Here is a 14,637-nt window from a genome sequence, read left to right on the forward strand (position 1 = left end):
ATAGATTCTTCCACTAGTATGGATAAAGCATCCTTGTGGCATTGTCGTCTTGGACATGTCAACAAGAAACGCATAGCCCAACTCCAAAAGGATGGAGTGTTGGAGTCATTCGACCTTAGGGAAGATGACACATGCGAGTCTTGTTTACTTGGAAAGATGACCAAGTCACCCTTCACGAGTACATGTGAAAGGGGTGAAGGTCTATTGGACCTAATACATACCGATGTATGTGGACCGTTTAGATCAACCACGAAGGATGGAAACCGCTTCTACGTGACTTTTACCGATGATTATAGTAGATATGGGTATATCTATTTAATCAAGCAAAAGTCAGAAACCTTTGAAAGGTTCAAAGAGTTCATGAATGAAGTGGAGAATCAATTGGGCAGGAAAATCAAGATGCTTCGATCCGATCGAGGAGGAGAGTACCTAAGTCTTGAATTCCACGATTATCTCAAGGAGTGTGGAATAGTTTCGCAATTAACGCCTCCTAGGACACCACAGTTGAATGGTGTGGCAGAAAGGCGTAATCGAACCTTATTGGATATGGTTCGCTCTATGATGAGTCGTGCTTCACTACCTATCTCTTTTTGGGGGTATGCCTTAGAGACTGCCGCCCATATCCTTAACCGAGTCCCTACCAAGAAGGTTGCCAAAACACCTCACGAGATGTGGACAGGGAAAGCTCCCTCGTTGGCACATATCAAGGTTTGGGGTTGCGAGGCTTTCGTAAGACGAGATACTCACGACAAGCTCGAACCTCGAAGTGAGCGATGTATTTTCATCAGCTACCCGCATACATCCTTTGGATATCTCTTCTATAGACCGAAGGACAATGTTGTCTTCGTTGCGAGGAGAGGAGTTTTCCGAGACCGAGAACTCATAAGCCAAGGAGACAGTGGGAGGCAAATCGAACTTGAAGAGATTCAAGAGTCGATAGATGAAGGAACCTCTACCGCTGGCACTCAACCCGAGGAAGAAACTCCGGTTGAACCGATTGACGAATCCTTACCTCTTAGACGTTCTGATAGAGTTAGAGTTCATCCCCAGTTTTATGGTTTTCATATTACTACCGAAGGGGAAACGTATATTAGTGATGGTACAATAATAAATCTTGATGAACCTAATAGCTATAAGGAAGCCATGGCAGGCCCGGAATCTGCAAAGTGGAAAGAGGCAATGGATAGCGAGATCCAATCCATGTATGATAACCAAGTTTGGAATTTGGTTGATTATGTGCCCGGACGTAAGACCATTGGGTGCAAGTGGATCTTCAAGAAGAAGACCGAAGTGGATGGAAAGGTACACACATATAAAGCACGATTGGTTGCGAAGGGCTTTACTCAAACTCCCGGAGTTGACTATGATGAGACCTTCTCACCAGTTGCAAAGATTAAATCTATTAGAGTGATGCTAGCAATTGCCGCATTTCATGATTATGAGATTTGGCAAATGGATGTCAAGACCGCTTTCCTTAACGGAAAGTTGGCTGAGGATGTTTACATGGCTCAGCCATAGGGGTTTGTGGATCTGAAGCATCCGAATAGAGTGTGTAAGCTTGAGAAGTCCATTTATGGACTTAAGCAAGCGTCTCGCATATGGAATCTTTGCTTCGATGAGAAAGTCAAAGAGTTTGGATTTGTACGAAGCGAAGATGAGTCTTGTGTATATGTCAAAGCCAGTGGGAGTATAGTAAGCTTCCTCGTTCTATATGTCGATGACATATTACTCATAGGAAACGACATCCCGACTCTGCAGGAGGTTAAGTCCTGGCTCGGGAAGTGCTTCGCTATGAAGGACCTCGGAGAGGCTTCTTACATTTTGGGAATAAGGATAGTAAGAGAAAGAAGTAAGAGACTAATTGGACTTAGTCAGAATACTTACTTGGATAAAGTACTAAAACGATTTAGTATGGAAAACTCGAAGAAGGGAGAATTACCGATACAAAGTAATGCCAAGTTGAGTAAGACTCAAAGTCCGAGTACCGAAGTTGAGATAGCAGAAATGAGCCGAGTACCATACGCTTCCGCAGTTGGCTCAATCATGTACGCTATGACTTGTACTCGCCCTGATGTAGCCTTCGCCTTGAGCATGGTTAGCAGATATCAAGGGAATCCTGGCAGAGCACATTGGATTGCGGTGAAGAATATCCTTAAGTACCTTCGGAGGACGAAGGAATGGTTCTTAGTCCTCGGAGGGAGTGATGACTTGAAGGTGCGAGGGTACAGTGATGCCAGTTTTCAGACCGACAGGGACAACTACCATTCGCAGTCGGGCTGGGTCTTTACCCTAAATGGAGGAGCAGTGACATGGAAGAGTTCCAAGCAGGAGACCGTAGCTGATTCAACGTGCGAATCAGAGTACATTACAGCGAGCGAAGCGTCGAAAGAGGCAATATGGCTGAAGAACTTCATCGGTGATCTTGGAGTTGTACCCGCCATAAAGGAGCCTATGGAGATTTTCTGTGATAACGAAGGAGCGGTTGCCTTGACCAAGGAACCGAGGGATCATGGTAGATCAAGACATATCGACAGAAAATATCATTTCATTAGACATCGTGTAAAAGAAGGACAACTCGTAGTGAAGAGGATATCATCAGAAGATAACCCAGCAGATCCGCTTACGAAGGGACTGAGTAGGGTTAAGCACTTGCAGCATGCTAGGAGTATTGGGCTGAAGGATGATATTAGCATAGATTAGATTGTATTAGAAACGTGTAATAGATAAATGTAATTAACATTTGATGATTAAATAAAGGAGTTTTATTTATGAGTAATGTTACTGTCTTATGTTAATTGTTTAACTATTGTTTCACTTTGCATGTTTTGAATTCCAGAATAATTGAGTTTATTAAGAATAATCGAATTGTTCAAATTATCCACAATCGTTCATATGTTGGAAGTAGATATGAATGAAGATTGTCATGAATTGGTGTGTAGATTGTCTAAATGGTTTTAGACATAGCAAAAGGGTTGCTGCAACGTTCATGAGTGCTTATGAACTAGTTTTGAGCATTGGAACAAACCCGCGCTTGCTGGAATCACCTTATGGAATATGATATAAAAGGGTGATCGCAAGACGATAATATCATATAGTCTTAAAACCTAGATATATGGTTTGTTATTTGTTAATTGATTGTACATTGATAATGCGAAAACGCATCAGTAACTCGGTGTTATAAAACGCATTGTTGTGTATAGTTGATTATTGAATAAGTAAATGCATATAAGTCGAAGTTTATCTGTAACTTTTATCTAAGAAGATAATAGTGATATCTCGGCCGCTCGATGATTTGATTTGACTTATGTGCCAGGCCCGGTCAGAACTGAATTGATGTGTTCGATTAAGTTCTATGTCAAATAAATCAGAGATCGAGAAACCTAAATGCTTGACTAACCATTCCATAGGATTGTCAGCATGATATCTAACAGAGAACTGTACGATCCCTTATCTAAAGGACAAGATTGATTAGATCAGAGTTTGACAGCGTCTTTGAGAGCTACGATTGCAAACCGAATTGTACTTGTGCATATAGTTGCTAGACTTATCCAAGTGGGAGACTGTTGGAATAGTGTCTAAGGCTGCAACTATATTAGGCAAGTATTTGACCCGGTTGTGCATTGTCCTTTTGGGTTGCCTTCACCATAGCAACTTGATAGGATGATTTATTAAGAGAGAGTAAATATTATTAATATATTATGGGAATAATATAAAGAATAATATATTGTTATTTGATTAATATAAGTCATAGAATTAATTGGAATTAATTTGGTGACTTAAAGAGGTTAATTAAATAAAGGGGTATAAACTGTCAATTGTTTGATAGTTAAGCTTTAGACTATAAATCCTTATAGATATATAGTGGACGGATTCTAGAAGCTAGGATAGCTTCAAAATCGTCCATGACTTATCTAAGGAAAGGATTTGGATAGCCTTAAGAGAAGATTATTCAATTAGGGTTTAGGTTGTAACCCTTAAGGAGTCTACAAGTATAAATAGATCCCATGGGCAAGGGAAATCGACACCTCACCTAAAGTAAGAGAACCCTGGCCGATTTCCTCCCCTGTCCTCTCTCCTAAATCATCTTCTTTGCTATTGGTGTTTGTAAGCCATTAGAGGAGTGACAATTGTGACTCTAGAAGCTCCAAGACAACAAGATCAACAAGGAATTCAAAGGTATGGTTCTAGATCTGTTTCAATGTTGTTATTTAACCTAATTAGCCATTAGAAGTCTTGGATTCAAAGCATGTTTAATTAGAAAGCCTAGATCCAAGCATTAGGGTTTTGCATGCGCACATAGGAAAGTTCTTGTGGCTAAAACCCATCATGATTGTGTTTCACTTTGCATGTTTTACTTCCCTGAGTAATTTTAATGTTATTCAAAATTCCACAGCCATTCATACTTTTGAAAGTAAGTAGTGAATTAAGACAATCATGAATTGATTGTAGACTGTCGATTGAGGTTAAGACATTGCAATTGGAATTTCTAAAATATTCATGAGTACTTTTGAAAATAGAGATTTTAAGTATTGGATAAACCCACGCTTATAGATTACTTCATGGATTTTAATCACAAGTAATTCTAAAGAAAATATATATAGTTCATAGTTTACAGATCAGATGTGAATTGTTTTGTTCAAAAGCATCTCGTAACTGGATATTATAAAGGGTTATTCAATGTGTCATTTGATATGTAAATTGTAGGACTATATAGTCAATGTAATTCTTTCATTTTCCTAAATAAGGAAAAGCGATATATATATATATATATATATATATATATATATATATATATATATATATATATATATATATATATATATATATATGGGACCCTCAATGATTTGAGTTTATCTATGAAAACCAGGCCCCTGGTATGGACTAAATTGATGCGTTCGATTTTGTAGTCTAAATTGATCACAAATCAGTAATCGGAAAACAAATAAATGAACATGTGGTTGATCATTTATTCCATGACTTTGTTCAGACGATATCTTGAAGAAAGAAGGAATAATTGATCATGTATCTTAGGGCCAGTGTTTGATTTGAATTAGAGTTTGGCGGTGGCTTTCGAAAACACTCTTTTCTGATTAATTCAAGGTCTATAATTGCAATTGTAGTTACAAACTTATCCAAGTGGGAGACTATTGGTTTAAGGTGTCTAAGCTAAAAACTAAATTGGTATATTCTTGAATTAGAAGCAAAGTCTTTTTTGGGTTGACCTCGTCGCCAGAAATAGCTATAAATGATATTATGAGAGAGGGGTATAATTTATTAAACTGTTATATGATTAAAAAAAACTAATTGCAAATGATGTGTGTGAAACGAACTAGTTTTAATCCTACTTTTAATTATAAAATAAACACACCAAGGCAGTGGACCTATCAATTGTGGTAAAGTTAAATAAGTAGGGTATCGAACACAGGGAACGGAAAATTAAAACTAAAGGCTAATATTATATAAAAATTAAGTAATAAGGGGGTTTTCTCTAGTTTTCCAAGACTAGAAACTTACTAACTAATACTTAGATTAATTAACTAAAAAAACTAGATAACCAAAGATTCAACAAAATTCAATAATGAAGGGAACTGCTGTTTAGTTCAACTCAATTGATCATATGGTTGATATTATGGAAATAGTGCAATGGATTGATTTTTCTATTGGCTACCGATTCAAGTGATTAGATTCACGTTAGCTTCAGTAATCCTTAGAGAACTAACTAACTCAAACAGTGGTCAGTTGTCTAATTTAATTAAATTCACTAGGTTATTTATTCGGGTTAATTAAGACTTGTAATGGTCAACTAAATTGGTCCTTTAGTTAACCTCTTGTTGACGGTTCATCACACAAGCTCACACATGAATTTACCTATTTTTCTTATTAATTCGAGTTTCACATTCGCTAATCCTAGTCATATAATAAAGTGTTCACATAAATCATATGAGGTAAACAATTAAGAGATGTTCGTGCAGCTTAATAATCTTCCTATTAACAGAAAAATAGTTATCATTTACACATAAGGTTCTTTAACAAGCTAGAATCAACAAAATCACCAATATTAAATCAATCATACCATAAATCAAACTATAGTCTCAATATTGTCTCCCCAAACAGAAGTTAAAAGGTTTTAGCTCATGATTGAGGTAATTGACCGCACAAAAACGAAATCTAAAAGTCCAAACATGATGAAAACCAATAGATTGAAGTAAGAATGATGAAAATTTGCCTCAAATCTCCTTCGGGATTAGATTTAGGGTTGTATCTTCGTTCTCCAGATCTCTTCTGACTCTAATTCGCAGCTTGTTTCTCCCTAAGGGTTCCAGAATCATTTGTGTCGATCTGAAAAGTCGTTTTTATAGATTCGCCCGACTCGCCGAGTCCATGACTGACTCGTCGAGTCCATCCCTTAATTCCCGTACACGGTAAGTCAAGGAGTCTTTATCTTCTCGAATCTTCGATGCGACTCGCCAAGTAGTCGACCCTACTCGCCAAGTATCTTGTTGTTTTAGCATTTTTCTTCTTTGCTCAACTTCCAAGCTCCCAACCGCTTCTCCTGCTTCCTTTTGCTTACGAGCTTCGCTTTTGGACTAAAAACACAATTCAAACACTTTTAGGTATCTTTTGTCCAGGATATGCAATTAATTAGTTAATAAATGATAAAAATCTATACTTAATATAAGACTAAATATGCAAATATCAAAATACCCCACACTTGACTTTTGCTTGCCCCCAAGCAAAACTGAATTTTAGTACATTAGAATCACATAGGACAACTCCAATCGAACCCAGCCATTACGCCAAAACCGCAACGCATGCATTTGTGTCTAAAATTTCCCTAGAACCCCCCAATATTCCAAATACATACAATCCTCATAAACATTAACCCACTTATCCCGAACAATGCTCATTTTATGCATCCCTCCGAATCCATCCGCAGAAAACCTCCTATCCTCAAGGTATTTTTGGTTGAGCAACCCAAGCATACATAATCTAGAAAATTACAACTTTTCGATACCACTATGGAGCTATTGGAATTCTTCACTTCTTTGATAATTTGATCTTGATTTCTTTGAATTCACCACCTTCTTTGATTTAATTTTTGGTATCTTCAACTTTTGAACTTTTGGAATTTTGATCTTTTGATCTTCACTTTGATTGCTCCAAAATTCTTACAACTTTTCTTGTAATTCTCTCTCTCTTGTTTTTTTACATGTACCTCACTTTTTTTCACTCAAAACCTACATGCTTAAGCAAGGGCGCTCAACTTCAACCTTTATTGGCTAAAGATAATAATTTTCCTGGATACATTTCTGGTACACGATGCTAAACATATTGCATCCTTCGAACTAAGCGAGGTTGTGTTTTTGTCACATGATTTCACTAGAATAAAGGAGGCCACAAATGCACTAGAATGTATATAGGCTCAACTAAACATTTGGGTCTTCATGTAATCATCAAACGCAATACTAACATGGAATCCTAATTGCTTTTACCAAAATTTCTAATTTAGTCCTAGCAATTTTTAATGCAAAAATTTCAAAAATTTGAAAATTAAACTAAAATTTTAACTAATGAAACCAACCCCCTACCCCACACTTAATTTATGCAATGTCCACATTGCATATTATGCATGATAAAGAACAATAAAATAAAGAGAGAATTGGAACAAACTCCCCTGGGATAGTAGTGCGAAGTTGATATTTCTTCTTTAAGCTCCATCTTCAATTGACTTTAGACATGGGAACAGCTCATCCATGAATTGGGTGTCAAAATCTTGTGTGGTATAGCTCCAACTATAAGGGAAAAATTCTTGGAAATGCTCAGAAAATGATCTCCAAATAAAAGAACCAATGCCCGTATCAAATGTGGTCAAATCCTGAAAATATAATTAAAGAGTGACTCGTCGAGTAGATATGCTAACTCGTCGAGTTGTAGCTTGACTGGTAGAAAAGTCACGAAATTTCACATGGACTCGTCGAGTCCATAAGATGCACTCGGCGAGAAGACAGTTGTGTGGAAAAGTTTGTATTCTGCCCAGGTCCGTTTTTGATGTATTGGGGTTATATAAACTAATACTTCCCCTCATTTTTCTTTAGTGAATAAACACTCTATAACCCTTCTATAAATTGGACTTATAGCTTGACTCAAAACTTCGTTTCCTCCCTCGCCTAGACTCGATTTCTCGCTTCGTTTCGCATTGACTCTAGACCCTCACATGCAATCCTAACCTTCAAACTGAAAAGATCAAAACAACACACAACTAATAGAAAAATGAAAACAAACATCAAAATTAAAATCCTAAATTACCCTAATAAACTAGAAGTTTAAAAAGAAAAAGAAAAGCAAACTCTAATGACGGGTTGCCTCCCGCAAGCGCTTCTTTTTGTGTGAGAGTTTAGCTAGACTCCCAACTTAATAAACTTCCAATGAACTCAATGTCAATCCATTCGTTGCATTGATTATTTTCTTTAGTGGACCGATTTGTAAAATTTAGCTCTTTGCTTCTAAAATTGGCTAAACGAGCTTTAATTCATGTAACCCAAGAATCTTGACAAGGGTTGGAACCGGTCGACTACTAATCAGAAATGGATCGTGATTCAGAACTTTCTCCAAAGTTGGAATCGTCACCCCATGGTTCATAACACAAACCGGGAAAACAGGGGGCCTGTCATGGTAATAGTCAAACCACAACTTGGTTCCTGCAACTTAGGTTTTTCTTGTTCTTCATCTGACCAGCTCCTCCAAATCTCTTTCTGGATTAAATTCTTCATCTTTTAACTCTAGCTCTTGTGACTCAGATTGCTCTTGTTCATTAGTCAAGACGGTATCTAACCATCTTCCCAATTTCATCAACTCTTTATCTGAGTCATACTCCTCATCTTCTTGCTCAATTTCCTGTACTACTTCCTCAAGAAAAGCATCGAGATTGGGAAAATACATAATAAGTAAAAATAAAAATAAAAATTAAACTAAATATAAAAAAATTAATCAATAAATTAAAAACGATAACAATTAGCAAATAAAATTAACTATTTGAACCGTTCCCCGGCAACGGCGTCAAAAACTTGATGTGTGTGAAACGAACTAGTTTTAATCATACTTTTAATTATAAAATAAACACACAAAAGCAGTGGACCTATTGATTGTGGTAAAGTTAAATAAGTAGGGTATTGAACATAGGGAACGGAAAATTAAAACTAAAAGCTAATATTATCTAAAAATTAAGTAATAAGGGGGTTTTTGTAACGTCCGTAGATCCGGGCTAGTCAATAAGAGACGTTAAGCGTAAAAAAATGACTTTTTGATGAAAGATTATTTTGAATGAATATTCTTAACTAAGTTATAGTATATGTTACAAGGTTTCCGTGCATATAAAGAACGCGGAAATCCGAGTTATAACGAAGAAGTTATGACCTGTCGAAGTTTTGCGACAGAACCGGCACGACTCTAAATGACGTAAAAAGTGAATTTACGTTGGAGTGGTATTTAGCCTTAGCGATCTAAACGAAAGTCGTAGAGTTCGTTAAACCATGAGCGTGCATAAAAAGAACGCCCAAATCTGACTTCGTATGAGGAAGTTATGATTTTTCGAAGTTTCGACTTAGCGGTATGCAGCCCGAATACTCGATTTGAGACCGAGCGGTTTTTAGCCGAAACAATCTAAACGAGAATCGAAGATCTCGTTGTTGTTATCGAAGCGATGAAAAGTTAGGCGAGAACGGACGTCAAACGAAGAAGTTATGAATTTATAACGAAGTTTTCCTGTCCGGGCCTACTAAAAATAAATAATAAAAATAAAGTCAAAATTAGCCGACGAAGTCTAAACGAGAGTTGTAGAGCGTAGTCTCACCTTTGAGTGGATATAAAGAATGTCGAAAATGGAGTTCGTATCAAGAAGATATGAATTTCCGAAGTTTATTAAATAATTAATATTTAAATTTAATTATAAAAGCCGGCATTATCCGAAGAGTAGTCACCGATCTGATCCGGCGTACGCCCAGCGTACTGGCGTACGTCCAGCGTACCGCGAAGCATGACGCACCTCGCACTCGAGTTCTTCGGATGACGAACGCCATGACGATTTCGGACCAGTACGCCCCGCGTAAGGCAGTACGCCTCGCGTACTCCGATGCTCCAGCCTCCTATAAACAGGATGCGAGGGCAGCCGACTCTATTGCTCTTTTTCTCTCTTCTCTCTCCCATTTTACCTCGATTTGCGTGCCAGAAGTACCCCGAAGCCCCGGTAATATTCCCGAGTCCCGAAGCAAGTTTCGAAGCCCCGAAGATCTCGAGAAGTGAAATTCCCGAGACGAAGCTCTGCCCGCGAGGAGTCCGGTTTTTGTGAAGATCTTCCAGATCTGCCGAAGAATACTACTTCTATAAGCCGTAGTGTTGTCCGATCATCTTCTAATCAAGTAAGTGTGTAGTTACTTTCTTCTAACACATAAATATTAAGTATTTGCTATAAAATACGTGTTATGTGTATAATATAAAGTTGTTTATGTGTGTGGGTGTATAGTCCCTTTCATAAACACGGGTATAATACAAGTATTGTTTGAATGTATTAAGTATATGTTTGGGTGAGTGTATAGTTACTTTCTTCTAACACATAAATATTAAGTATTTTATACGAAATACGTGTTATGTGTATATTTTGTTGTTATGTGTGTGAATGTATATTCACTTTCTTCTATCTTATAGATTTGATTATTTCTCTATGAAATATGTGTGATGCGTGTGTGCCTCATCTGTTATGTGGAAAATGTATTGATTGAGCATGCTATACAGGTTTTGAAACTATGTATAAAAATGTATATTTTTATCTATGAATATGTTGGGTAGAACATGGGTAGATTAGTTGGTGTGTAATAAACAGATGAGAGGCATCGTTGTTGTTTGATTTAGTCATCTAGCGGAGTTTAGATGACAACCACAAACTCTTCTAGACAGTCCTGTGGAACGCTATGAAAGATGATTAAGAATGATATTGGCATATGCACCAATTAGAGAATATCATAATAGTAGCAGATGTGCTTAAGAATAATATCGGTAGACGCACCAAGTAGTGAATGTCGTAATCCTGGCAGATACGCTTATAGGATAATTCTGGCAGATGCGCTTATAGGATAATTCTGGCAGATGTGCTTATAGGATAATGTCGGCAGATGCGCCTAAAAGAGAATGTCATAAACCTGGCAGTCGCGCCTCATAGTGTATGACGTAATCCCGGCAGAGGCGCTTAAAGGATAATGTTGGCAGGTGCGTCTTATGTAGCAATGGAAGTTTGTGCTAATTCCTTAGGTCAATCCTTAGGAATGAATGAATGACGGGTAGTTGAATCCCTAGGGTAAAATCGTAAGAAAGATAATATGGATGGGTAATTGAGTTGATTGTTTGATGGTTGAATATAATAATTATATTATTGTGGGTTGAAAACCCTATATGCTCACCAGGCTCCCAAGCCTGATCCACTCAGTTTTCTTTGCATTACAGGTAATGGCACAAGAGTATAAGTTGGTGGACTTGACGAGAGATTTTGGATTATAGGCCAATAGTTATGAATAACTGTTGTAAGGTCTATTTTGTTCTGTTTATGCTTTTGGTCTGTATTGAACATGACATCCCGAGATTTTGTTATATAATGAAAATACATTTCTTTAAAGAAATGGTTTGATAATTCTTATCATATTTTGTTTTGGGAACAAATTCCGCAACTGTTTTCTTTAAAAGATTACTCTGATTTTATAAAACAAAGCATAAACAAATTGGTCTTTTCTGGCCGTGAAAATGGGGATGTCACAGTTGGTATCAGAGCATTAGATTAAGCGAACTAGGAATTTGTAGGATTTCTAGACTTAAACTTAGAATGCTAAGTGAAATTTTGAGATGTGTGTCTGTGATATTTTAGACACGAGCACTAGTTTATTTTAGGAAACTTGCCTAAAATGCTTTATGTGCTAAATGTTATATGTTGCCATATATGATATTATTTGTTCGGATCTATGGTCTGTTGCCGACCGGATCTAGAAACTTTATGTGTGTAGGATTCTAAGCGTACGTCTACGATATTAGGACTAGCATGTAAACGTTTCGGAGTGATAAGGATGATTTGAATATCTATCGTGAATGAGGATCTAATTTCACCTTATTCGGTGTATAGATCAAAAATGGTGAGAACAAGAAGTGGAGTTGGAAATGCTGATGAAAACAGTAATCGACCACCAGTGATTGAGCAAATACCTGTCGTAGCAGCAGCACCTGAGCCGATAACAATGGTTGGTGTACAATTGATGATTCAGATGATGTAGGATCGTCAGATGGATGAAACCAGGCGGTTGCTTCAACAAAATCGTGAAGAACTGTCAATTCAAGTGGAAGAGCCTGAATTAAATGAAGGGCACTCGGAAGGAGGAAACTTCAGTAGATCTGTTGGTCAAGCCAACCCACCGATAGTTAGGCAAAACAACCAGAATGGAAGGAATGATGGAATGGGATGCAAGTATAAGGATTTTCTGACTTGCAAACCATCGACCTTCACTGGAAAGGAGGATCCGATCGGAGTTATGGATTGGATATCGGAAATGGAGCTAGCCTTCATGATGTGTGGTTGCAGAGGCTAGTTGCAGACCACTTTCGCAGTACGTCAGTTCAGGGGTGGGGCTGTTCGTTGGTGGAACACTCTGGGGAAGATCCTAAGCCCTAATGAGCCACTGCAACTGACCTGGGCAGAGTTCTTGGTGCAATTCAAGCGCAAGTTCTGCTCGGCCCAAAACCTACTAGAGTTGGAGAACAAATTTCTGATATTGAAGAAAGGCAGCATGTCAGTGGATGAATACACTAATACCTTCACAGACAAGATGCAGTTTGCTTTGCGCATCATCCCAGACGAACTGAAAAAAGTCGACCGGTACGCAAAGGGGCTCCCTTGGGAGTATGCGGTGCCAGTGCGTCAGGCAGCTATTTGGGCTGCCAAGTCTGTTGAGAATATGATCAAAGGGAGGACTGACAGTAAGGTTGAAGTTGGCGAGAAGAGAAAGTTAGAAGGAACTTCAGGTTCTAATGAGAAAAGAAAATTCTCGAAGTCTGGAGGAGGAGGAAGGGATGAGGCAAGCTGGTGCGATAAGTGCAAGAAGAAGCACTCAGGAAAATGTGGCGTGGAGGTGACATGTTTCAAGTGTGGAAAGCATGGGCATTACACCAATGAATGTATTTTCAACAAAAAGGTGTGTTACGAATGTAACGAAGAGGGGCACTTCAAGCAAGACTGCCCAAGGAAAAATCAAGCAGCAAGGCTAGAGGCGCCGCCAAAGCTAAAGGCAAGAGCATTTCAAATGATCCTTGATGAAGCAGATGGCAATGCAAGGAATCAGGAATAAGGATCTTATATCTAAAGATCAAGTTATAAAGTAGCGATATGAAAAGTATCATGTATGTAGCCCATTAGAGGCATAGTATAGGGTGAACTTGAACTTTTGTGTAATCGTTTCGAGGAATTAATATAAACCCTAGTTTTGCTAACTGATGTGTTGAATGATTGTCTGATTTTCTTGTATGGTGACTTGGTCGACTGCGGGACAATACTTGGGACGAGTATACGTAGGTGTGAAAGGTAGTAGATGCATATACTACCGGAAGCACATGACTCACACTTGGATCAGGGAAAGTCACAAGGTTACCAAGAAGCTAGTAATTGATTCCGTTTTGTTCAAGTGTGTCATTACCTTTGTTTCGGTAGTGACTAGTAAGATGGTTCTTGTTCCGACCCTAGTGGTCATGTTTAAATTTGAGTTCGACTACGAGGAGTATGTTACGTGGTCTAGAGGACCAAGTTAGATGTAACACCTGACTTAAGTCAGAAGGTTGAAGTTAATGCGATTGATAGTGTCGCGCTCGCTGTTAAAAGAAGTTTGTAGGTAGAAATGCTACATGTTGTAATGTGGTTATATCACATTAGAATATGAAGGAAGGTATATTCCATTTTGGAATTTAACTCTAAGAGACCTGATTCTACGCATTGCATCATTCGATGAGAGGTCAGTAGAGCACGACCCATCGGTTTGTTACAATAGATAAAGGAAAGTATTTATCCTAAGAAGAAGAAGGAGTCCACAATAAGGACTTATTTGGTAAATTGAAAGTTACAATCGAAAGTACAACATAGTACGATAATCAGATGCAAGATTGGGCATCTTCTGCGGTCAAGAAAGCCATAGAGTTAAATACTCTTTCGAGGAAACATAGAAGTTACGGTTATTAACTAGGATAAAGAAATAACATGTGGAATCATTATGCAAGTCCTATTTCGTTGATGATTCCGGGACGTAATCATCCTAAGGGGGGGATAACTGTAACGCCCGTAGATCCGTGCTAGTCAATAAGAGACGTTAAGCGTAAAAAAATGACTTTTTGAAGAAAGATTATTTAGAATGAATAATCTTAACTAAGTTATAGTATATGTTACAAGGTTTCTGTGCATATAAAGAACGCCGAAATCCGAGTTATAACGAAGAAGTTATGACCTGTCGAAGTTTTGCGACAGAACCGGCACGACGCTGAATGACGTAAAAAGTGAATTTACGTTAGAGTGGTATTTAGCCTTAGCGATCTAAACGAAAGTCGTAGAGTGCGTTAAACCAT

The sequence above is a fragment of the Lactuca serriola genome, chromosome 3, assembly GCF_051521515.1.
Source record: "Lactuca serriola cultivar US96UC23 chromosome 3, Lser_US96UC23_V15, whole genome shotgun sequence".
NCBI lineage: Eukaryota > Viridiplantae > Streptophyta > Magnoliopsida > Asterales > Asteraceae > Lactuca > Lactuca serriola.